The sequence below is a fragment of the Neltuma alba genome, unplaced genomic scaffold (assembly GCF_004799145.2).
Source record: "Neltuma alba isolate B1F8T4 unplaced genomic scaffold, ASM479914v2 tig00011161_pilon, whole genome shotgun sequence".
Taxonomy (NCBI): domain Eukaryota; kingdom Viridiplantae; phylum Streptophyta; class Magnoliopsida; order Fabales; family Fabaceae; genus Neltuma; species Neltuma alba.
In genome coordinates this window covers 209,900-234,056 of record NW_021635892.1, presented here as the reverse complement: position 1 = coordinate 234,056, position 24,157 = coordinate 209,900, and the positions used below count along the sequence as shown (strand labels likewise).

The window sequence follows — 24,157 nt, the reverse complement described above, 5'->3', positions numbered from 1 at the left end:
TGTGAGAATAATATTTTTCTTATCATTTGATTACTTGTCACGAGTCATGCACTTGCCATACAAACAATGAATGATCTATTTTTTATTTGGATGATGATTAATTCTAGTTTTCAACTCATAAAAGAAATTTTAAGAGCATCATCAGCTTGAAAATGATAAAGATTTTTATTCTTAAAAACTTGCTTGCAATAATATTTAAAAAAGACAGGGAAATTAATATGATTTTATTTCCAGTTCTAGTAGCTTATTTAATCAGCAGAGTATATAATCACTAGTGTAAAATACTATATTTGGCGTCAGTTAAAAATGCAATCTTTGCTACTACATATAGACTGTATAGTAGTAATAACAGTAGCAAAATATAACTATTACAACATCAGTTAACTGATGTCCTAAGTGGTTATATTACAACATAATTAGTGCATCACCATTGCAACATATACATGTATGCATTCTACTCATCATAAAGAGCTAGGTTGGATAACCGTGGCGTTGGAATGGCAACCAAAGGCGTTTTCTTTTTCAGTGTGATACCAAAGTTCTCAGACATGTCCAGCTTCTGCCCTTCAAGCACTTTCCACTCAAATAAATGCATCAGTGTTGCAACGCAATACAGAAAGGTTCTTTCTGCCATAGCCATTCCTGGACATATTCTTCTTCCAGATCCAAATGGTAAATAATTGAAGTCATTTCCTTTGTAATCACATTGAGCATCACTTAAGAACCTTGTAGGATCAAACTGAAGAGGACTGTGCCAAATCGAAGGGTCTCTGTGTATTGCCCACATGTTCACAAGCACACGAGAGCCTTTTGGGATTGTGTAGTTTCCTACAACGGTGCTTTCACTTGGACTATGAGGAAGTAATAGTGGAACAATAGGGTGTAACCTTAAAGTTTCTTTCATGACAGCATGCAAGTAAGGTAGATTATGAATATGTGACTCTTGAACCATGTTGTTCTTTCCCACTACGTTATCCAATTCTTCTTGAACTCTTCTCATCACCTCTGGTTTGCTCATCATATGGGCCATTGCAAACTCGATTGTATTAGAGGATGTGTCGGTTCCACCTATCACCATATTCTGTTCATAGTAAAGTAATTAATAAATATTAGTAACCGATAATTTTAGGAAGAATTACTGTGAAGTTTCAAGAAAAAAAAAAGTCATCCAAAAATTGTAATGATAAGTGAAGTTATCATTTTTTTTTTTGGGTGAAAGAAGTCATCATTTTTTATCTTGAAACTTGTTAGTATAAACTGTTGTGTTATTATTAAGACTTCTTAATAATTATGTTCCTTCATCGAGACTTTATAGAAATTCTTTCATAATTTTATATGAATTTTATTAGTATTACTTAATTAGTAAATCTTTCAAAAAGAGTTATGCAGAGAAGAAAAGGAAAATTTAATTCATTAGTCTTTTTTTTAAATACAAATTCGTTAGTCCTCTTAGTTTCATTTTTTTTTAATTTTTAATCACACCCGGTAGTAATTTGTATTGTTTGCTTATAATTTTTTGAATCATACCTATTGGTTTCTAATTATATTTTAATTAGAGCTTATATAAATGCTGATTAAGTGGCATGTAAATTGACATAAAATAGACAACAAAAACGATTTTTTTTTCCAAAATGATGAAATACAATATACTCATTATTAACGTAAAAATAAAAAAAATGTACTAATAACCATCCTTTTTTTTTTTTTGGGAAACACTAATAACCATCTACTAGTATATATCTAATCTGTAATCTAAATGATTTTAATTTTATTTAGAATTTTAGTTTTAATATTTGTCTAATAATTATCAACTACCGTCTACCGGGTATATACTAAGTGTCAGCCATATTATCAGCTACGAACATTTTTCGTTATAAATCAATAAATTGTGACCATAGAGACTAATACCTATAATTTCGAAAATTGTAGGGACATAATAAAAAGAAAAGAAAATTACAAAAACTTAATTAAAATTACATAAAATTATAAAGAGTTATGAATTAATTTTTCCCAAAAAATGAAAAATATGTCTTGTTCAGTAAAATTAATAATAAAGTGATATGCATGCGTGTGTATTGAAAATAATCTATATTGTTTGAATAAATAAGTTATATTTGTTTAATGCTAAAGTACATATTTAATTTTTTAACTTACCATGGGGTTTCAATTTGGCATAAATTTAAAAAGTATATTTTTAGTCCCTTAATCATAAAATAATTAACAAAACATAATGATATTGTGATATTTAATGTTGATAAATCATTCTTAGATACTAACAAATTAAATTAAATTTTCAAAACAACTATAATCGTTACAAAAAAATATTATTTAAGCCCAAAAATTTTGGGATTAAATTACAGAAAATATAATTTTTAAAATTAAGTGACAAAATTGAAACCCCATATAAAATTAAAGGAGCAGTTGGCAAAAAAATGAAAAAAAACGGAGCGAATGTATTTTACTTTTAAAAAAAATTGAAGGTTGAAAGAGAGATACCACGAGGAGGGCTTTAACGTTGTTAATGGTAAGTGGCGTCTTATTAGAATCCGGTTCATCCTTCATTTTCAACAAGAAGTCCAAGAAATCCTTACTTTCTTCTCCTTCGCTTCCAGTTTCCTTATTCGTCTTCATGACCTTCTGTCTCTGCTCGATCATCTTCTCGAAAATCTGATCAAACCGTCGAACCAACAAACGCATATGTTTCTCCACACCTTGCAAATCAAGCCAAGCCAGCCAAGGAAAGAAGTCTGACACGTTAGGCTTCCCAACTAGCTGCATCACTTGGGTCATCAATTCTCTGAATTCCCCTCCCATTACAGTGCTTTCATCCCCTTCCACTGTCCCGCCCCAAATACTAGTTGTGTTCATGTTCAATACCATCACAAACATTTGCTCCCCAATATCCACCGGCAACCCGACCCGACTGTAGAGATAGCCCACGGTTTTTCGTATTTCTTGATTGCGACGAGCATATGGACGGAACCCAAGGCGGTGCTTCTTAATATCCATTGCAGAAGCACTTTTCTCAACATTCGCCACTCAGATCCATAAGGGGAAAACGCTACGTCGCATCCGCCGTAGGTCACGACCCTACCGGCGATTGGAACGTCACGGTTGGCGAAAATGATGTCATGGTCTCTAAGCACTTGATGAGCCACTGAAGGGGAGGACACGACGACGCAATGTTTGGTTCCGAGTCGGAGCGAGAAGACGGGACCGTAGGTTTGAGCTAAAGTGGCGAAGTATTTGTGAAGCTCAAAATCGAGGGATAGAAGATTGCCGATCAAAGGGAGCCTTGGTGGACCTGGTGGACCTGGTGGACCTGGAGGTGTGTTGCGATCGCCGTGTTTGATAAAGCAGATCCATGCATACCAAGAAATTGTGAAAATTCCCCAGAAAGCAAGAAACACAACTGTGAAAGTATCAAACTGGTTTATGGAATCCATCAGATTTTGAGTGAAAGCTGGTAGAGATATCATTCTTAATATTTAGATTTCTGAAGCAAGAAGGATAACCAAAAGAGCTTCATATATAGAAGGATAAGCCCTAGCTACCTTCCAACGACCTAGTTTATCGTCTTTCATCATCCTAGTCTGCTTTGTTTTACTGGTTGTGAGAGATTCCGTGCACGAGATGCAATTAATTAAAATTCTTTTTAAAAATAATTGAATCAGAATAAATATACAATGCGTGCACGTCTAAATAGGCGAGTGAAGACACAGTTTCCCTTGAGATATTTTTTCTTCATCTCTAAATTTTAGTATTTGATTTAATGCTTACCACCTTCAGAGTTTTAAAGCAGCATTCAACAATGTGTATCAAAATCCATCAAACTAATAATTAGGTGCATAATCTATCTTGACATTTTATGGAGACAAGTTCGAGAGCATTTTGTGAAAAAAAAAAAACAAAAGAAAATAAAGGGACAAGCTAAGTCGATTTGTCTCATAGAATGGACAGGATAACGCGTTATTGTGGACATTGATACCGTCCAGAAAATCTGAAAAAAACCCGAGGTTATTTGTATTCCTCGGAAACCCCCGCCTACGTCACCATTCAATATTTCTTGGCCCACTATTGTGACAGGTATTGAATGGAATTGGTCGGCATTTCCAGAAATGTTAATTAGAAGAAGACGAATTGAAAGCTGTTACTAAAACAACAACTTGCACATGCATGCACCGCACAAATAATGAAATGCTGATGTTCATCACCTTTGTCGTTTCATATACTTTACTGAATTGGCATCTTTTTCCCGAAAGAGTTAATGCTTTATTTGGGAGCTAGTCTGAGCAAAAAGATGAGAACGTGGGTCGGAGCCAAAGACGTACGAGAAGTAGAATGCAAGATTTTCCAATATGAGTGGGGTAGATATGGTGGACCTGCAAGAGTGAGACTTTTGGAATATATACATGTGATGAAATATGAAATGATGATTAATTGGGATTTTAAGATATTTCATGCATTTTGATATATGGTTCTAATTTGATTGTTACCTTTTATTATCAATTGTTATTTGCATTTAATTTGAGAGTTCTAGAATGTTTTCTCTTTAATTTTAGGAAAATAATTTTAGACCCATGCATAACAAGAAACTGCAAAAACAGCTGTGAAAGCATCAAACGGATATATGGAATACATCAGATCATGAATGAAAGCTGGGAGATATATCATTATTAATATTTAGATTCCTAAAGCCAGAAGAATAGCCAAAAGGACTTTATAAGAAAGGTGGGTTTTTTTGTTTTTTGTTTTTTTGGCACATAAGAAAGCTGAGGTTTAGATTAGCCCCTTCACATCATTGTCTATCATCCTAGTCTTAATTTGTTTTACAGGTTGTGAGATTCCGTAAATGTGATGCAATTAAAATTTCTTGTTAGACCACCAATATATCATATTTGATTTACTCAGAAAAAATCTTTTGGGTAAACAACTCAGTTTATGAAATGGTAAAAATAACTAATGAGAGAGAGAGAGAACTAATAATTTCACAAAAATTAACAATTTTTGTTCAATAGATAGAACTTTCCCTTCATGAGATGACAACAACAGTGTCAAAACTAAAAACATGATAGTCAGTTTTACAAAAATTCAGCATCTTAATTCAAAAGTGTTAATGAATTCTCAACTTTGATTTAACAAATAACAATTTTCATTTTCTAAAATGACAACAACAACTAAAGTAGTGAAATAATTATTTCTTTCTTTGTTTTTTTTTTTTTATACGCAACAAAGAACTACACAAAATTAGACATAAGATCTAGATTCCTTCTTGAGCACTGGTCGGATGTCCTCCACGGGGGACTCAAAGGAGACCAATCCAGGAGCCACCTGGAGGGCCTTCTTAGCTAGGATACCAGCAACCATATTAGACTCTCTTTTGTAGGTTTTCACAATCGCAGTCCATTCTCTGCTCAAAAGAGGGAGATCTCTCTTAAAACGGGCTCATTGTCATTTAGAATCCGCGCGCCCGTTTTGATCCAATCCACAGCCTCCTGACAATTTCTTACTAGTACCAGTCGTCGAAATCCATAATCCCATGCAATCTTCAGCCAGCAAGTGATGACCCATAATTCTGCCATGGCGCTACTTATCATCCCAGCGTTTATCATGAACACACGAAGAATGTGACCTTGATGGTCCCTGAAGACTCCTCCGCACGCCGCCCCCCCTAAATAGCTTGCTTCGATCACCGTCAACATTGACCTTGACCCATCCTTCTCCCGCCGCTACCCATCCATTTCTACCATCTCCATCCTTGAGTTTTGTGTCACGTCTTATTAATTTTAATCTTGAAAATAGGGAATATATAATAGACTGAGGGCCAAATAGCATAGTAGATAGATAGAGAATAACTTTTAAATTGAAACCTGACCAGGAATCGGACTGTCATTTTTAAAATATAATAAAGGGTCTAGAATAGTGTTTGAGGCCTAAAAGATGAAAATAGCATGAAAATAATTTATTTTGGAATTTTTTGTAATTCCATGAAATTTTGGCTAATTAAGAAAAAATTGGCCGAATTGAATTATATAAAATATATGAAGCCTCAATAATTTATAAAAAATATAAAAAATTATTTGAGAGGTTATTATGAATTTTAAAATTGTTCCTAGCCCCTGGAAACGCAGAGATTAGCTTTAAAATATTTAAAGTTGAATTATATTAGTAAAAAGCTGATTTGGGAAAAATTTTAATCCACAAGGCGAAAACGCTACGTCGCATCCGCCATAGGTCGCGACCCTACCAGCGATTGGAACGTCACGGTTGGCGAAAATGATGTCATGGTCTCTAAGCACTTGATGAGCCATTGAAGGGGAGGACACGACGATGCCATGTTCGGTTCCGAGTCGAAGCGAGAAGATGGGACCGTAGGTTTGAGCCAAAGTGGTGAGTATTTGGGAAGCTCAAAATTGAGGGGGAGTAGATTGCCGATCAAGGGGAGGCCTGGTGGACCTGGAGGTGTTTTGCAATGGTCGTGTCTGATAAAGTAGATTCATGCATACCAAGAAATTGTGAAAATTCCCCAGAAAGCAAGAAACACAACTGTGAAAGTATCAAACTGGTTTATATCATCCTAGTCTGCTTTGTTTTACTGGTTGTGAGAGATTCGGTGCACGAGATGCAATTAATTAAAATTATTTTTTAAATAATTTAATCAGAATAAATATATAATGTGTGTGTGTCTAAATACGCGAGTGAAGACACAGTTTCCCTCAAGATATTTGTTTTAATCTCTAAATTTTAGTACTCCTCCGGTCTTTAATATAAGATCTATTTAACTAATTTGATTATATTAAGAAAGTTAGATAAATTAATTAATTATAAAACATATGACATGTTTTTTCTAAAACATCATAATTATCTTTATTAATATCCCCCCTCCTTCACTTGCTTGATTATGATTGAGGGAGTATCTATGAGGGTAATTTAGGAAAAACTGATAAATATGAGAATGTCTCATATTTAAGACTAAAATTAACTTAACAATTGTGTCCTATATTAAGGACTAGAGAAGTATTTGATTTCATCCTTACCATCTTCAAAGTTTTAAAGTAGCATTCAACAATGTGTATCAAAATCCATCAAACTAATAATTAGGTACGTAATCTATCTCGAGATTTTCTGGAGACAGGTTCGAGAGCATTTTGTGAAAAAAAAAAAAAAGAATAAAGGGGCAAGTCGATTTGTCTTATAAATGGATGGGATGATGCGTGATTGTGTCCGTTGATACCGTCCAGAAACTGACAGATATTACATGGAATTGGTCGGAAGCAGACGAATTGAAAGCTGTCTCTAAAAGGACGAAAATGTGGTTGCGCGCCCACTTGCACCATGCATGCACCACAAATGATCAAATACTGATGTTCATGCATCACCAAAAAAAGAAAAAGAGAAAAAAGAAGATACTGATATTCATGTTCATCACCTTTCGTTAATTCATGTGCTTTACTGAATTGGCATCCCCTGCCCCCCCCCCCCAAGAGTTAATGTTTTATTTGGGAACTAGTCTGAGCAAAAAAAGTGAGACTGTGGGTTGGAGCCAAAGATAATGAGTAGAATACAAGATTTATCTTTTTGAGTCGGGTAGATATGATGGACCTGCAAGAGTGTGAGACTTTTGGAATGTATATATACCTCTAATGAAATATGAAATGATGATTAATTAGGATTTTCAGACATTTCGGGCATTTAGCATTGATAGGGATATTTGATTTTGATTTGGTTCTTATCTTTTATTATTAATTGTTATTTGCATTTAGTTTTAGAATTCTAAAATGTTTTATCTTTAATTTAAGGAAAATAATGATTATGAGTTGAATGTTGAATATTTCTTCCATTTGAGTTTCTCTTCCCTTTTTTCAGGTTGTGAGTGATTCCGTAAATGTGATGCAATTAAAATTTCTTTTTAGACCACCACTATAATATATATGATTTACTGAGAAAAACTCTTGTGCGTAAAAAAATCTTGTGGGCATGTAAAAAACTTTCAAGTTTATGAAATGACAACAATAACTAATGAGAGAATGAGAACTAATTTCACAAAAATTAACAATTTTTGTTTAATAGATACAACTTTCACTTTATGAGATGACAGTAGTGTAAAAACTAAAAGAGTAAATCGGTTTTACAAAAATTCAGTTTCTCAAGTCAAAAGTATTAATGAATTCTCAAGACCAGATGAATGACAACTTTGATTTAACAAATAATATTTTTCATTTTGTGAAATAACAACAACAATTAAAGTAGTGAAAAAGTTATTTCACACACACACATATCTTAAAACTTAGAAGTTATCTTATGTAATATATTGTACCATATGATTAAGAAGTTTTAGTGGCAGTGTGGTCATATAGCCTTAAAGGGGTAGGATCACATCCTGCCATGACCACTGATTCACTACTACAAAAAAGACGTATAACGTCGAGAAACAATGGCTGTTAAAATGAAAAACACCGTGAAAAAAAAGACGGTGGTATTCTTGTAAATAAATAGTATGACTGTTAACTTTTCATGATGGTTATTAAGATAACTGCCGTGAAAAGTACTTTTAACAGTGGTTAAACATTTTACTCACCATTAAAAGTATTTTCCAAATAACCACTATTAAAAGTACTTTCCAAATAACCGCCCATAAAATGTTTAACTGTCGTTAAAAGTACTTTCCACGGCGGTTATCTTAATAATCACCGTGGAAAGTTTTAAACATAACCCTATCACTAGTTCTATTTTTCACAGTTTCATAGTTTCACAGTTAGTGCGCTGTGGTCCCCCTTTGTTCCACCACCGAAACTACAATACAGGCAAATCCCCATTGTTTCCTGCTGTTTTTGGTCCTCCATTTTACTCGTGGTTGTTTTTCACTGTCTTTCGCCACCCACTGTTGCCTCTTCTCGCGTTTTAGTTGTCTTTATTGAGTTAATTTCCTCTTCTTTTATTCTTTTTATTTTTTCTTAGTGTCTTGGATGTTTTGATAATAGAAATATGTTGTATTTCAAATGGTTTGATTGGTTTTACATTTTGGATATCTTGCATTGTTTATTTTGCGTTTCTTATATGCTTGAGGGGTTGGTTGGTGACATTTGAAGTTAGAAAACCTCAATTACTTCCTATACACGGTATTAGAAATATGTTCAAATGTTTAAAGTCGATTAGTTATTAAGTTTTTAATTTTTTTAATAATTTTTTGTTATTTTATTTTGAATTTTTGTCAAATTTTTGTAATAAACTTGAGAATTTACCAATAAATAATTTGTTAAGTGTTTTGGCCAATTTTTTTTTTCATTTGATGATAAAGTGTTGTTTAAACTTTCATGAGAAATGGATATCATTTGTGTTCTCGTTTTGGATTCAGAAGTTTTAGCTTTAAGAATCTTTATTCATTGAATTGGTTTGAGATTGAATTGTTACTTTTGTTTTGTTAGTTATAGTTCTTCAAATTTATCTTGTATTTGTTTACTGTTGATTGATTGATTTGTCCATTGTTTAAATAATTTGGGATTTGTTATATTTAAGGGAAAATTTTGTTGAAATTTTTATAAAATAAAAAAGATATTCCCTTTAATTTGTAATTAAGTGTTAGTCAATTTTAATTTATTGACTAACACTTAATTATTTTATTTATTTGAATATTTGAATTAAGCAGTTAGAATTGAGCTTGATAGTACAACTATGCTCATTAACTTTGTAGAACAATGGATTGTAATTGGATGAAAGCTAAGCGAATTAGCAAAGAATATGAGGATGGGGTTGAAAGATTTCTTGAATTTGCTTAAAGAAATACCCCTAGTAAAAGAGATGGCTTGTATTGTTATCCTTGTGTTAAATGCTTAAACAATAGTCAGTGGAATATTTTGAGATAAGAGAGCATGTTATCTGTGATTGGATAAATTTAAGGTATACAAATTGGATATGACATGGCGAAATTAGAAAGACTACACTGTCTGGAAAGGAGAAGGTTGTGAATGATGACTTTGGTAATAGAATTTTGGATATGCTTTTATGAAATAAGGTCTGAGTCCTTTGCACAGTTTTCTCCCACATGTGAAAGCTTATGTAGTGGTGCAGAGATGCGTAGGGTGTAAAGATGATTACACAAGTTGACAACTGTGTTGAAATTGATGACCTTGAAGGCAAAAAATGGTTGGACCGATGCTAGTTGCACAAAATTGCTCGAACTATTGAGTGATATTCTTTCAAAAGGGAGTTCGCTTCCCAAGGAATGTATGAGGCAAAGAAAATTTTATGTCCAATGGGTTTGGAATATGAGAAGATACATACGTGCCCTAATGACTACATATTATTCAGAAATGAGTATGAAGGATTGAATAAGTGCCCTAAATGTGGCACTTCAAGATACAAAGTCAAGAAAGGCGGTGGTGATTATAATGAGATGACCAAAGGTCCTCCTTTGAAGGTATTGTAGTATCTTCCAATAATACCACGGTTTAAGTATTTATTTGCTAATGTCACAAAAGCAAAGAACTTGAGATGGCATTCCAATAAGAAAATATCTGATAGAAAACTTTGTCACCCCACAGATTCTCCTTAGTGGAAAGCAATAGATTAAAAATTTTCTTAATTCGGTAGTGAGCCAAGAAATCTTTGGTTAGGACTCTATACGGATGGAATTAATCTATATGGTAATCTTAGTAACACACATAATGCTTGGCCAGTTCGCCTAATAATTTACAACTTGCCTTCTTGATTGTGTATAAAAAGAAAGTATATCATATTATCTTTGACGATCTCGGGGCTAAAACAGCTAGGAAATGATATCAATGTGTATTTGGCACCTTTGATTGAGGACTTGAAGAAATTATGAGAGGAAGGTGTTGACATGTTTGATGCATCTAAACAAGAGACCTTCAATTTATGTGCCATGATATTCACCACGATAAATGACTTTCCGGCTTATGAAAATTTGTCAGAATATAGTGTTAAGGGACATAAAGTATGTCCGATATGTGAAAAAGGAACTTACTACATGCAACTCAAACATAAAAGGAAGATGGTCTACTTTGGTCACAAAAGGTTTCTTAGTCAACACCACCCTTACTGTAGGTTGAAGAAGACATTTAACGACTTACAAGAGTATTAAATGGCTCCAATACTATTAATTGGAGAAGATGTTTATCAACAGGTAGAAGGAGTTAATGTGATCTTCGGTAAAACAAAAAAGAAGAAGAAGAAGACTGCTAGTAAGAGGAATATATAGAAAAAAAGATCGATCTTTTTTATCTTCCATATTGGCAAAGTTTTGATGTGAGGTATAGTCTAGATGTGATGCATATAGAGAAAAATGTGTGTGAGAGCCTTGTTGGTACTTTTTTGCACATAAGTGGAAAGATTAATGATGGAATCAATGCAAGACAGGACTTAGTCAAAATTGGAATAAGAAAACTCCTCCACCCACAAGAAAGAGAGGGTAAGAGAGCTTATTTATATCTAGCTGTGCACACATTATCAAAGGAAGAGAAAACAAGTTTTTGTGGTTTTTTAAATAGCATTAAGGTGTCATAAGGTTATTCTTCTAATTTGAGGAAGCTTGTTTTAATGTAATATTTGAAGATAACGGGGATGAAATCTCATGATTGTCACGTGTTGATGCCATAATTACTTCTAGTTGCTAGTGATGGTAGTAGCCAATGCTATGTATTTTGCTAGCTTAAAAGATAAAAACCAAATGTTAGCATCAATGTCCTGTTATGGAGTAATAAAAGAGACAGGGGAGGTTAGCTATACTAAGTTTAAAGTTCCTGTCTTCAAATGTAAGTGGGTTAATAGTAATGCTGTGCAAGTAGATAAAGAATTTGGATTTGTTTTAGTTGATCTTAAGAGGGTTGGATATAGAGATGAGCTATTTGTTTTAACAAGTCAAGCAAAACAAGTCTTTTATGTCATCGATCTAGCATAGAAAAAATTGTTTATTGTGTTCCAAGGTAAGAGGCAAGAAGTTGGTAGAGATAACAATGACTCAGAGTTCAATCTTGACGAAACCTCCTCTTTTATAGCTACTCGACCCAACTAAATTAGATTTAGTAAATGATGAATACGCTGTTAGGAATAATCATTGTGAAGGAATTTGGGAGGATAATCCTTGTAAGGCCTAAATAAATTATTTGATATTTATCATTTATTCATAATGTGGTGCTTCTTGTTAAATTTACTTGATGTTTCTTATTCTTATATTTATTGGTTGTTTTTTGAACAAGAAATGGACGGATCCAGTTGATTGAACCCAATTATTCTATGTTATTTCATATCATTTTAAGGGTTTTTATCATAGATTTTGGCTTCTTTTGATGATAATTGTGCTTAATTTAGACTAAGAGTCCTTGTTTTGAGTTAGTGTCTTTTTGAGGGTAAAATTGTCATAATTGGTTATTAATTGTATTCAATTGATTTCTAGGACAATTGATGCTTCAAATTGTTGCTTTTCATTATAGGACATTTGAGAATTAGAGCCAAGATTGAAGACCAAAGCATTACACAACATGAGAAGTCAAAATATTGAATCTGGAATAGTTGGTTGGGACCAAGAAAATGCTGTGTTGTGGCAAAAAGTCTGAAAATGTGCATCAGTGACTATTCTGAAATAGTTCCCCGGGGTAAACTTTTTAATTTGCCGCGGCAAACTCTCAAAATCTCACTAAAATTCCTTTCTAGAATAGTTCACCGCGGCAAACTCTCTCGTATTAGTAACGTCAGATTTGGATCTAGAATGCAAAATGGACCCTCTAGTCATATGATCCGACCCATATTGACCCTTTTAAACCCTAAGAAACCTTATTTTCAAAATATAACTCCATTCTATTATATCCAACACCTCTATTCTCTCATCTTCTTACCTCTCCACCTCTTCTTTCCCATCCATTTCCTTTACCTTTTCTTCACTCCATCTCATTTCCTTCCACTCCCAGCTACCATGGTTGACAGATTCACTTTAGTTGAAGCTTTTCTTGAAGCTACAGAGGGCTAGGGTTTATAAAATCTTGAAGAATGGTGGAGAGGCATGAGTTTTCAAACTTCAAAGGGTAGTTTAGTTTCAGTTTGCAATTTTTAGCTATGATTTATGGATTTCTAGGTCTAGGAGTTGTAAATTGTTAGTTAGGAACTTGGGATTGTTAACTGTAATTATTGGTTAATGATTACATTTGTAGTTGGATTGGTTAATGTAGAATTTTATGCTTAAATATATGTAGTCACATATATGTTTCTTTGTAATTCTCTTGATTCTCTCTCATCTTGCATGGTTGTGTATTGATACTGAGTTGATTGTGGGTTATATTGAACCAATTGCATTAATCATTCTTAAATTGCATATTAGGGGAGCTTAACAATTTTTTGTTAATGAAGTTTATTGATTTAAACATTGGACTCAATAAGTTATTGAGTTTGTTATTAAGAAAACCTAATGGACCTGTGAAACTCCCAATATCTTAAGTGAACTATGATTGCCATTAAAACCATTCTCAAGAGATTTCCTATCATTCATTTCCATTCCATCGTCATTATCCAAAAACACCAAAAATATAGTAGCTTAGGTGTGTTTTCATTGCATATAGTTTTGTTACATTTCAATTTAATCTTAAAGCCCAAAACCCTATTTCATTGCATTACATGACATTTAGTCTAGCTTAGGTCATCAATAAAGGCTCCTAAAAGTGAAACGACATGAGTTTGCACTATATTGCATAACTTGGATTTATTTTTAATTGAGAACCCCAAGGTAAACGACAAAGGTCGTCATCACCGGTCAACAGGGTTTTGGCAACAACAACTCTTTTACTAGCAAGAAAAAGGGTAGAAAGCTGACCCATATGAAGAAGTTGGCTTTGTGTGATGAGACCACTCAACTCACGAGGATTACAGTAGAGTTTGATGATGATTTGAAGGCTGTAGGTCCTGAAAAGACTCAGTTTAATAGTTATGTGGGTTATCTAGAACACAGTAAGATTGGGATTAACATTTCTAATTGGAGGATAATAGAGGAAGAAGTAAAGAACAAGTTTGGGGAGGATATTTTGGTACATTACGAATTCTTTTCTTTATTTGTTTCAACTATAATTGATTGTTTACTTCTAACTCTATTATATTGTATTGCAGCTCACATTTAATATTCCTGTAACAGAGAAGATGAAATATCATGTGTTGAAGCAACTTGATGAACGATGGAGAAATTTTAAATTCATGCTTACAAGGGAGTATCTTTGTGAAAAACACAAAGATGAGCATCTTAAGGATCAATACTCTTTTATTAATGACAAGGCATAGGAGAGGTTTGTGAAGCAACAAGAGGACCCTGCATTTTAGGTTTGATTTCTTCAAACTTCGTTATTAATAAAGTTATATTTTATTTAGCAAAACTAACTTTATTGAATTTTTTTTTAATTGTTATAGGCACTGAGTAGGAAGAATAAGCAAATATCTAAGCTAAATGTGTACCCACATACCATGTCTTGTGGAGGGTATAACAGGTTGGAAAGAAGTATGATAGAGGAGTGGTTGCAGGCTGCACAGATAGTTGCTGCTTTAGACTCTACTGGAGCCATTTCACCTATCCAGCATCCTTCTCACCAAGAAAAATGAAACGTGGTGAGGGTTAAAAAGAGTCAATATATCACTCTAGAGACAGCTACTATTGTTGAGAGGATTGTAAGTAATATCATTGTATTATTCTTCATTAACTGCTTTTTTTAATTATCTTAAATTAAATTTGTTGCTTTAATATTACATGATACACTTGAGTAGCAATTATCCTAAGGTACATTTATTCCTCATGGACGGATCCCGGTAGAGTTAAAGGGGTCCCTAAAGGGATTGGCATCAAATAGTTTTGTGGCTTTAGTTCACGAAGAAGCACTGGATTATCCTTCGTTGACATGGTATCTAAAGAGGAGCTTGACTAGCGATTACAAGAAGAAACAGAGAGAGTTCAAGCTCATCTCAGTCAAGAGCACAAGGCAGAGATGTAAAAGATGCGTGAGGAGTTCGATGTCAAGTTTCAACAAGCTATGATGATGATGGGCACAATCGGATTCCAAATATCCTAATTGTTTGAACCATTGCAAGTAATAATCACATATCTTCTTAAATCTTCTCAATGTTCATTTCATCAATTTAAACTTATTTAATGTGCCTGAAGTAATTTCTTTCTATGTTTCAGGGTTCACCTATGATTAAAAGTGGAAAGGGCAGTAATAATCAGATGTAACAGCTAACAATGTCTGACCTTGACCTTAGCCCTGACCTTGCCTAAGATAATGAACTACCGCGTGCCCTCTATGTGGACCTTGAAGATTAATTTCTTCATGTCGCTAATGGTCAAGCATTCTTATGCACAACGATCCACTGCAAGAAAGTTCCAAAGCATCAAGTGAGGATGACAGTGGATAAGGTCCATAGTGGATAAGCTGGTATACCAATGCCCAACCCTATTGATGCGGTTCAACTATTAGCTCAAGCTAAAGGAAATTTCATTTTGTGGCCAAATAAACTTGTTGGAAAGTCAATAGTAGCAATAAAGAAAGGGATGAAAAAGGTGAGAAAGAGCATTGATCCTACCCTTCAACCTCTTCCTACTCACATTAGGGTTATGTATGGAAGTTTGGCGCTTCTTCATTCTATAGTAGAAAATATGGAGAACCCTTTTACTTTCAATATGCTGCTGGGAATTGTAGGTTCAGATGTAACATACGACTTCACCATTAACAAGAAGGACTTCATTCAGTTCCTTAACTTTGAGGAGCTAGATATAGTCTTCATGTAGTTGGATATTTTGTAAGTTATAATATCATTTTCTTATTTCATGTTATACTTATATATGTGCCAATGTTTCTTATTTGAACAACAGATACTTTACTCGCATCTATCGGCATAGAGGACTTGAGGGTGCATATGGCTTTATGTGTGCTAATGGGCAGATTCATTCATTTGCCTCCCTTTCATTCTGCCACCATTTCATGGCTCGTTTACGGATAGATTTTCCTCTTAACTCGCAATAATTTTGCATGATTAATTCTTTTCTTGCATGTTATCATTCCAACAATCCATAAACTATCCCATACATTATTATAGTCAATTATACATGCCATTATTATCATTTGTCATCACACCACTTACATCATGCCTTGCCATATGTTTCATAATTAAACTACTTAGCTTATAATTTTGCCATTCGTAACTTGATTAAGCTATATGTGCTGTGTCACATCTTGCCAATTTTAACCATGGGAAGATGAATAACAAATTAGATAGAGGGTCAAACAGTAAAGTAGACTTAGAGTCAGAATCACTTTTGAGTTAAGATCTAACTCTTGTTCGGATTGATACTTTTAAAACTATTAGTCCAAGAAGGCCAAAATAGAAAAATTTGAGAAAAATTTCAAAAAATTCTTATAAAATGATAAAAAGGTAAATTAGAGGTTTTAGAATAGTATTTGAGGTCTTAAAAGTGGAAATGGCATGAAAATAATTTATTACAGAATTCTTTGTAAACAGAGTTTTGGGGAAAAACAGTAGAAAAAATTAGCTCGAAAAAATTATTTTAAATACATAGAGGCTTCAATAATTTTAAAAAAAATATGAGAAAATTATTTGAAGATTTTTTTGAGTTTATAAAATTATTCGTAAGCCCTGGAGGTGAAAGGATTAATTTTAGAATACTTATTACTAAAATCTTATCGATAAAGCTTAATTTTGAAGAAAATTCAAAATAAATAGTTACAAGTGCAGATAAATTCTAAAAAAATTCAGTTAATCTTAATATATTAAAATATTATTTTTTATGGAGATAAATAAATTTTTAGAGGTCTAAAAATATTATTAGAAATTAGAAAGAAATTTTAGCTGATACGGCAAAATTGAGTAAAAAAATGTTTGGAGATGTAAGGTGATGCTCTTTCCTTCTTTTTCCAGCCCATTGGCTATTATTTTGGGCCAAGAATGAATAGTAATTTCATGGTCAGTGTACATGGTTATGGAATAAAATAATGCAAAATATCACATGATTTTATCCAAAACATTATAACGTAAGGGACACTTGTACAATCTAAATTTCTGCAGCTTCTCAAGTTATCCACATGGCAGATTTTTAAGGGACACTTTGAAGGAAGAGGAGGCCAAATTGAAGTCTATAAATACCCCCTCTTACACCTTAAATTTTGGTTATTTTGGCACTTGAAAGGGGGAGATTTTGCTCCAGAAAAAGACTAAGTTGGGAGCCATTTTCATGCACGTTTGAAGCCAAAAAAACAAGAACCAATGATTAACCAAGGTATGTTAAAGCTTTAATTTGGCTATGTTTCTAGCTTGTTTCAAGTGGAGTTTAGTGACAAAAATCCTAAGGTTCATGCTATCCAATTTTTGAATTGATGAAGAATGACTAGGGAAGAATAGAAGCCATGATTTAGAGTTTGGAATAGCTTGCTTGGTTAATGTTTAGATTGAGTTTTGAAAGAAACTCCAAGTTCCCTAATTATTGTAATGTTTCAACCACTATGTGTTTATGGGGTTAGAAATTGATTCAGTTTAATTTGATGATTCTAATAAGTTTAGAATATGTTTTTATGTGGGAATACACCAGGAAAAAGTGTTTGAAATTATTAGAATCAAAAATAAAAATTTTAGAATTCTAAAGTATACTATTCGGCTAAATCAAATTGGAGGAAAAGGAGTATGATTTTGTCAAATATGATTTGACATTTGGATTCTGTATGAAAAATTATGTAGCAATAGCCTTGAGACTTGTCAAAACAAAGATAAAAATTAAAGTAAAAAAATCAAAGAAAGAGAATAAGGATAAACATTAAGGGATCAAGGAGGCCGAAACTTTGGATTAAAAGAGGTAGAATGGAATTTACAATTTCAATGTTAACTTGCTTGGTTGTTACATAATATGATTCCTTAAACATATGCCATGTTATATTTGAAATTATTTGATGATGATGACATGTGATTGGTTGCATTATGTGCCTTGGCAATATGCTTGGACATGTTAATTTTGAATGGATTGGATTGATACTTGCATGGCATAAATGTGAATAAATGTTTATGAACTTGTTTGTAACTTGCCTTGCTTGTTTGACATTATTATTATAATTCCTTTGCTATTGAGATTCCTATGATATCTCATTACCAATAGAACTTTTAAGTGGCAAGGAGATGGTATTTCCATAAAGGAAATATGTTATAGAATTATGTATAGAACTTTATGGACAAGTTTTGTAATATGTATAGACATGTGTATGGATGACTTTAAGAGTTGTAAATTATGAAGAATGACCTATTATATGATGTAGTATGTGGCTGAACCATATTGGAACAGTAGTGGTTTCATTTGGTTAAGTTTTGGCATGAAAAGGATAAAAGTTGACTTTTTGAGGGCAAAGTTTGACCATACAAAATTTTAAGCAAATGATAGAATTTGGATATAAAACTTAACAGTCCAATAGATCATATTTTTTTTGGTGAATAGTACAGGGCTCTAAGGCCTAATATTATTGAATCCTCACTGATCTTGGGAGAGCAACACCCACCCAATCAGCAAATAACAACCTTCTTACAACTTGGGGAGGACTTTCAAAAATCATCTCCTCCACATCTATCTTAAGACTATAGCTTGCAAGGCAATCTGCGACAGTATTGCCTTCCCTATATACATGCTGTATCCTAACATTCACAAATCTATCAAGTTCAGCCTTTACAATTTTCAGTAAGCTAGAGTTACAATCAAAATCATCAATTATACTATTTAGAATATTAACAACAACTAGGGAGTCACATTCCACAATCAAATGCTTGATCCTAGCCCTATAAGCCATCTGCAATCCAGATATCACAGCCCATATTTCAGCCTTTATAGCCGAGCAAGACCCTAGTTTTTTTGAGAATCCCCTGATCCATTTCCCATTGCACCCCCTTAACAGACAACACATCCAGCCAATCTATTCCCACCCTTTGAAGCTCCATCCGTGTTTAATTTCACCCAACCATTCTCTAGGACTTCCCATCGAATAAGCCTCTCACATCTCTTACCAACAAGCCCATCAGTGTAGCACAGAGTATTTCTAACTTTAGCTAGGTATCTTCTAACCACAGCACTTCTGTCATTTGGCATTTCAAAACCATTCTCAAATAAACTTTTGTTTCTCCAATTCCATAATAACCAGCAAGTAATTCCAAATTCAGCAACCTTCCTCTCATCTTTATTGCTCAAACACCATCTGAACCACTCTTTATCCTTCAGTAGGTAAAAGCTTGAGTTGTAATTACTCTCTCCTAACTGTCCCCATAGCTCTTTAGCACAAGTACAATCCTACAGAACATGCATACTAGTTTCAGGTTCCACGTTACATTTGTAACATAAAGCATTACCTCCCATTAGCCTGCTTCTCCTTTCTGCAATAAACAACCGGTTGTGACTAGCCACCCACAGGAACACTTGAACTCTTCTAGGCCCCTTCCAGTGCCAAATCTTCCTCCACAACACATCCACCTCACCATCCTCCTTTTTCAGTAAGTTGTACATGTCAGCCACACTGTACTTGTTCTATAATGCTGACCCCCATCTAATTACATCATCTGCATAATCAGCATTAGGAGGTGGTACAGCACGTATGATGTTCCTCCTTTTTTCCGAAACACACATGTCCAGCTTTGCATAGTCCCATTATCCATTATTATCCACCATATCCTTAACTCTACAATCCAGATTTATATTGTCAACCTAGACTGTACATTCATCTTCTAGTTTAACTCCTTTATCAACCCAATAGTCCCTCCAAAATCTAATTTTCTCACCATTTCCCACTTCCCAACACACAAATTGATTCACTTGGGGCCATAGACGAGCCACATTTTTCCAGACCTCAGAATCTGTGTTTTTGACACTACATTCATCAATTAGGGTCATACGTCTACTATACTTCCCTATTAAAACCATAGAACACAGGTTACTCTGCTTTGCAACTAAATTCCATCCTACTCTGCCTAAAAGAGCATCATTCATTACACCCAAATCTTTTAAGCCATACCCCCCCTTCTCCTTGCTTGTACACAATAAATCCCAACCAATAGCATGAACTTTTCTTCTTTCCTCATCACTATTCCAAATAAAGTCTCTGTGTAACTTTTCCAATTATTTCTTTACACCTACAAGTATAAAGGAGTACTGCATATGAAAACTTGTCAATTGGTTTGTCACAGATTGCACAAGAGTAAGTCTCCCTGCCAACGATAGATTCTGTTTTTTTCCACCCACTCAACTTATTTTGCATTTTATCAATTAAAAATTGAAACTTCTCCTTATTACTCTTCCCCTTCGTAATATAGGCACCCAAATACCTCCCTAAATCCTCTATTTTCCTGAAGCCTGTTAACTCACAAATCTCATTCTGCATTCTTCTCTCATTATTCTTAGAAAAGAAAACACTGGTTTTGTTTATGTTGATCTTTTGGCCAGATACATAACCAAACTTCTCTAGAACCTCAACAACATTTGTGGCCTGATCCAAATTTGCTTCACAAAATAATAAAACATCATCAGCAAACAACAGATGTGAGATAGCAGTGCCCTTTCTTCCCATTCTTATTGGATTCCACCTTTTCAAATTAACACTATCAACAATCAAATGTGTTAACTTCTCCATTCCTAGAACAAACAAGTAAGGTGACAGGGGGTCACCTTGTCTCAAGCCCCTTGTAGGTATAAAAGCCTCTCTTTTCACACCATTCCACATAAGAGCCAAAGTAGAAGTGCTAATACACATCTTAATGACCTTTATAACATGTTCATCCAATCCAATTTCATTCAAAACCTTTTCAACAAAACACCAAGACATTCTATCATATGCCTTTTCAAGGTCTATCTTTATTGCCATAAATCCCTTTTTACCACTCATTTTATTCATCGAGTGAACCATCTCTTTAGCAATTATTATATTATCATGGATACTTCTTTTAGGCACAAAACTAGTTTGGAAAGGAGAAACTAGTTTATCCATGATAGGTTTTAATCTATTCACAATCAGCTTTGTCAAACCTTTGTACAACACATTACACAGAGCTATGGGTCTGAATTGACTTACCAATTCTGGTCTTTCAACTTTGGGAATCAACACCAATAGCGTACTATTGATTTCCTGAACCCTTTCTGGATGCTCCCACAATTCAGCCAGTAACTTATACACTGAGTCCCCCACAATGTGCCAATTATGATGATAAAACACAGCTGGAAATCCATCTTCCCCTGGAGCCTTAAGTCCCCCCATTTGGAAAAAGCAGTCTTCACCTCTTCCCTACTAATTCTTCTGCCCATTCTAGATAAAACACTACTGTTGAAACTCCCCCAACCTTGATTAGTTGCAATCCAGCCCCTGTCAACAATTTCTTCTCTAAATAAAGAAGCATAAAAGTCTTGAAATAGATTGACAATCTGTGACTCCTCCTCTACCCACTTTCCTTCACTGTCTTTTAGCATTTTTATTCTATTCTTTCTTCTTCTTATCAAGGTTTTGGTATGATAATACCTTGTATTTCTATCCCCTTGGTCAATCCACCTCCCCCTCGATTTTTGAAACCATAGCATCTCTTCTTGCTTCAAAGTTTCCATCAATTCCCATTCTAGTTCTTTCTCAAGATTAATGAGGAACGGGTTTCCATTCCTATCCAGACTTCTCTGCACACCAAACAAACGATTCAGCGAATTTTTCTTTCTCACCTCAATCCTCCCAAAAACATCTCTATTCCACTGAATTAGATCAGGTTTTAAATTTTCCAGGCTTCTATGAGTTTCCATTCTGCTACTCCAACAATTTCTCATCATATCATCAAATTGATTATGCATCTGCCAAGCTGCCTCAAATTGAAACATCCTTCCTCTTGCAGGTTGGTTTTCAGGAAACAAATCAACTAGCATAGGATGGTGATCTGAACAAATTCTAGGAACAATTTTTACTTCAGCATTTGCAAACTTATATTGCCACTGATCATTTGAAAGTACTCTGTCTATCCTTTTAAACACTTTGTCCAAGCCTTCCCACTTTGGCCCTTTCCAAGTGAAAAAAGGACCCTTCGTATCAACGTCTATAAGATTATGATGTTGTATCCAATCACCAAATCTTCTACACCGTGCTTCATTTACTCTTCCACCTCCGTTTTGCTCCAAAGGTGTCTTTATCTCATTAAAGTCCCCAGCTATCATCTAGGGATCATGCACATTTCTTGCTAGATCGCCAAGTTTTTCCCTAAGACATTGTCTTCTTGCTTCATTCGGACTGCCATACACTACAGTAAGAAGGCATTTCTCCTCACCCCACTTCAAATAACAGTGGACAAATTGGTCATCCTTTACTAACTCCTCCACACATACACTTCCCATCTCCCAAATCACCCAAATACCACCAGAAAACCCCACAGCCTCCATTCTTATAGAGTTTTTAAAACCCCAAGACTTGATAACTCTATCTGCAGCATTACCACTAATTCTTGGCTCAATAATAACCACAACCTGAAATCTATATCTACTTTTAAAGTTTCTTAAGGCAGCAGCAAAGCCTTTACTCGCTGCCCCTATGCTATTCCAAATTAAAATCTTCATAGTAAAATTAATTCAGAGTAGAGAGTCTGACCTAGCCTCAGTCAACAGCCAAATCTGGAGTTATCACACTAGCTTCAACATTCATCTCAGTGCACTTAATAGGATCTTCATCCAGCTCAAAATCTTCTCCAGGATCCAACATTTCTCTTCCCTTTTAAAGCACTCTTTTGTCACCAGGATCCACATTCTCCTTCTCCACCATCACCACTTCACGCCCTCTGTTGTTCCCCGAATCATTTAAGGGGACTATCTCATGAGTGTAAGTCAGATTTTTTCTTCTCAGATTACTCACCTCTCCATTATAACTTTCCACACCACTTTTCAACCTAGGCATCCTCTCCCTCCTCACCACAGTCTTATTTTCTAGCATCATCTTTTTTTCCAACAGACCCTTATTTTTTCCATTAGGAATTTTAACATTCTCCTTTTGCTGTCTTCTCTTCTTATTCACAAAATTTCTGTTCTGTGTTTGCTGTTCAGTGTTAGTCTCATCTAGGGCCCTATTAACAAGACCACCCTCTTGAATCTGCTCACCCTCCATAGGCTCTTCAACTTGTAGAACAGAGAATCTCGATCCATTCTGCTGAAATTGATCACTTCTCCCACTCCTTCGTATCCGTCTAGGTCTCTGGACAGTTCTCCACAGTTCCCTTTCTTCATTCTCCTTAATCCCCTCTCCTTCAACTCCAGAAACCACAATCCTTTCCCCCATTCTATCTTCCGTATTCTGTTTATTACCAACACCCACGCACTTTTCTCTCACATGTCCAAACTTTCCACATTTTTTACACAGAAGTGCCATACTCTCATATTCTACACTTAAAACCTGTCCTTCCACATCAAATTCCGGCACAAGAGGCTCTGTTAGATCAAGTTCAATGCACATTCTAGCAAATTTGCCTCTTGTTCCTTTTGCTGTGTGTATATCTAGCCTAATGGCTTTACCAATGGCATTACCCAGGTTTAGTAAAAATTTCTTATCAAAGAAAGGGGTAGGTAATTCAGGAAACATTACCCATGCTACTATCGATTCAATTGTTGCATTTCTGGGATTAAATTCAGGCCGCCACCTTACTACATTCAGATAGGAGTCCATAACAACCCACGGACCCCCAGTTAACGCCTCCATGTAGTCCTCCGTGCTCTAAAAACTGACTAGGAAAAAATCATTGTCCAAATCAAAAATTTCAATATCACCTTTCCTCTCCCAGAGCTGTTTAAACTTCTTCACCATAAACCCATAGTTCAGTTGTCTTCCCAACAATTTTACAATCAGTGACTTGCTAAAAGGTCTCATCAACCTTTCTTTCTCCTTCTCATCAATTCTAAACTTCGGACAGAGTGGATTGACAAATCAACTGTAATACCTTCAGAAGGATTAAGTACCTTTTCAAAGTCAACTCCATCACCATAGTCGTCTCCTTCCTCCTCGTCTTTAGACTTCGACCAATTCCACCAGTTCGTTCGTGAATTAACATTGCGCATAAGAGATTCCCGATAAGACTTGGGAGAACCTTGCTCTTCGTCTTCAACCATCCAGTTCTCTTCTCGAGTCTT

The 24,157-nt window shown here is 34.6% G+C and overlaps 1 long non-coding RNA gene and 1 pseudogene across 1 annotated transcript; both read right to left on the bottom strand.

The window, feature by feature from the left end:
• Positions 1-207: 207 nt before the first annotated feature.
• LOC114762002 (flavonoid 3'-monooxygenase-like) lies at positions 208-3,518 on the bottom strand (annotated as a pseudogene).
• Positions 3,519-5,677: 2,159 nt separating this feature from the next.
• LOC114761988 (uncharacterized) lies at positions 5,678-19,881 on the bottom strand. Its single transcript, XR_003742208.1, has 3 exons — positions 19,871-19,881; positions 6,248-6,595; positions 5,678-5,757 (listed from the first exon to the last, which is right to left on the bottom strand). It is a non-coding gene; the product is annotated as an uncharacterized LOC114761988 (long non-coding RNA).
• Between the last annotated feature and the right edge of the window lie 4,276 nt (positions 19,882-24,157).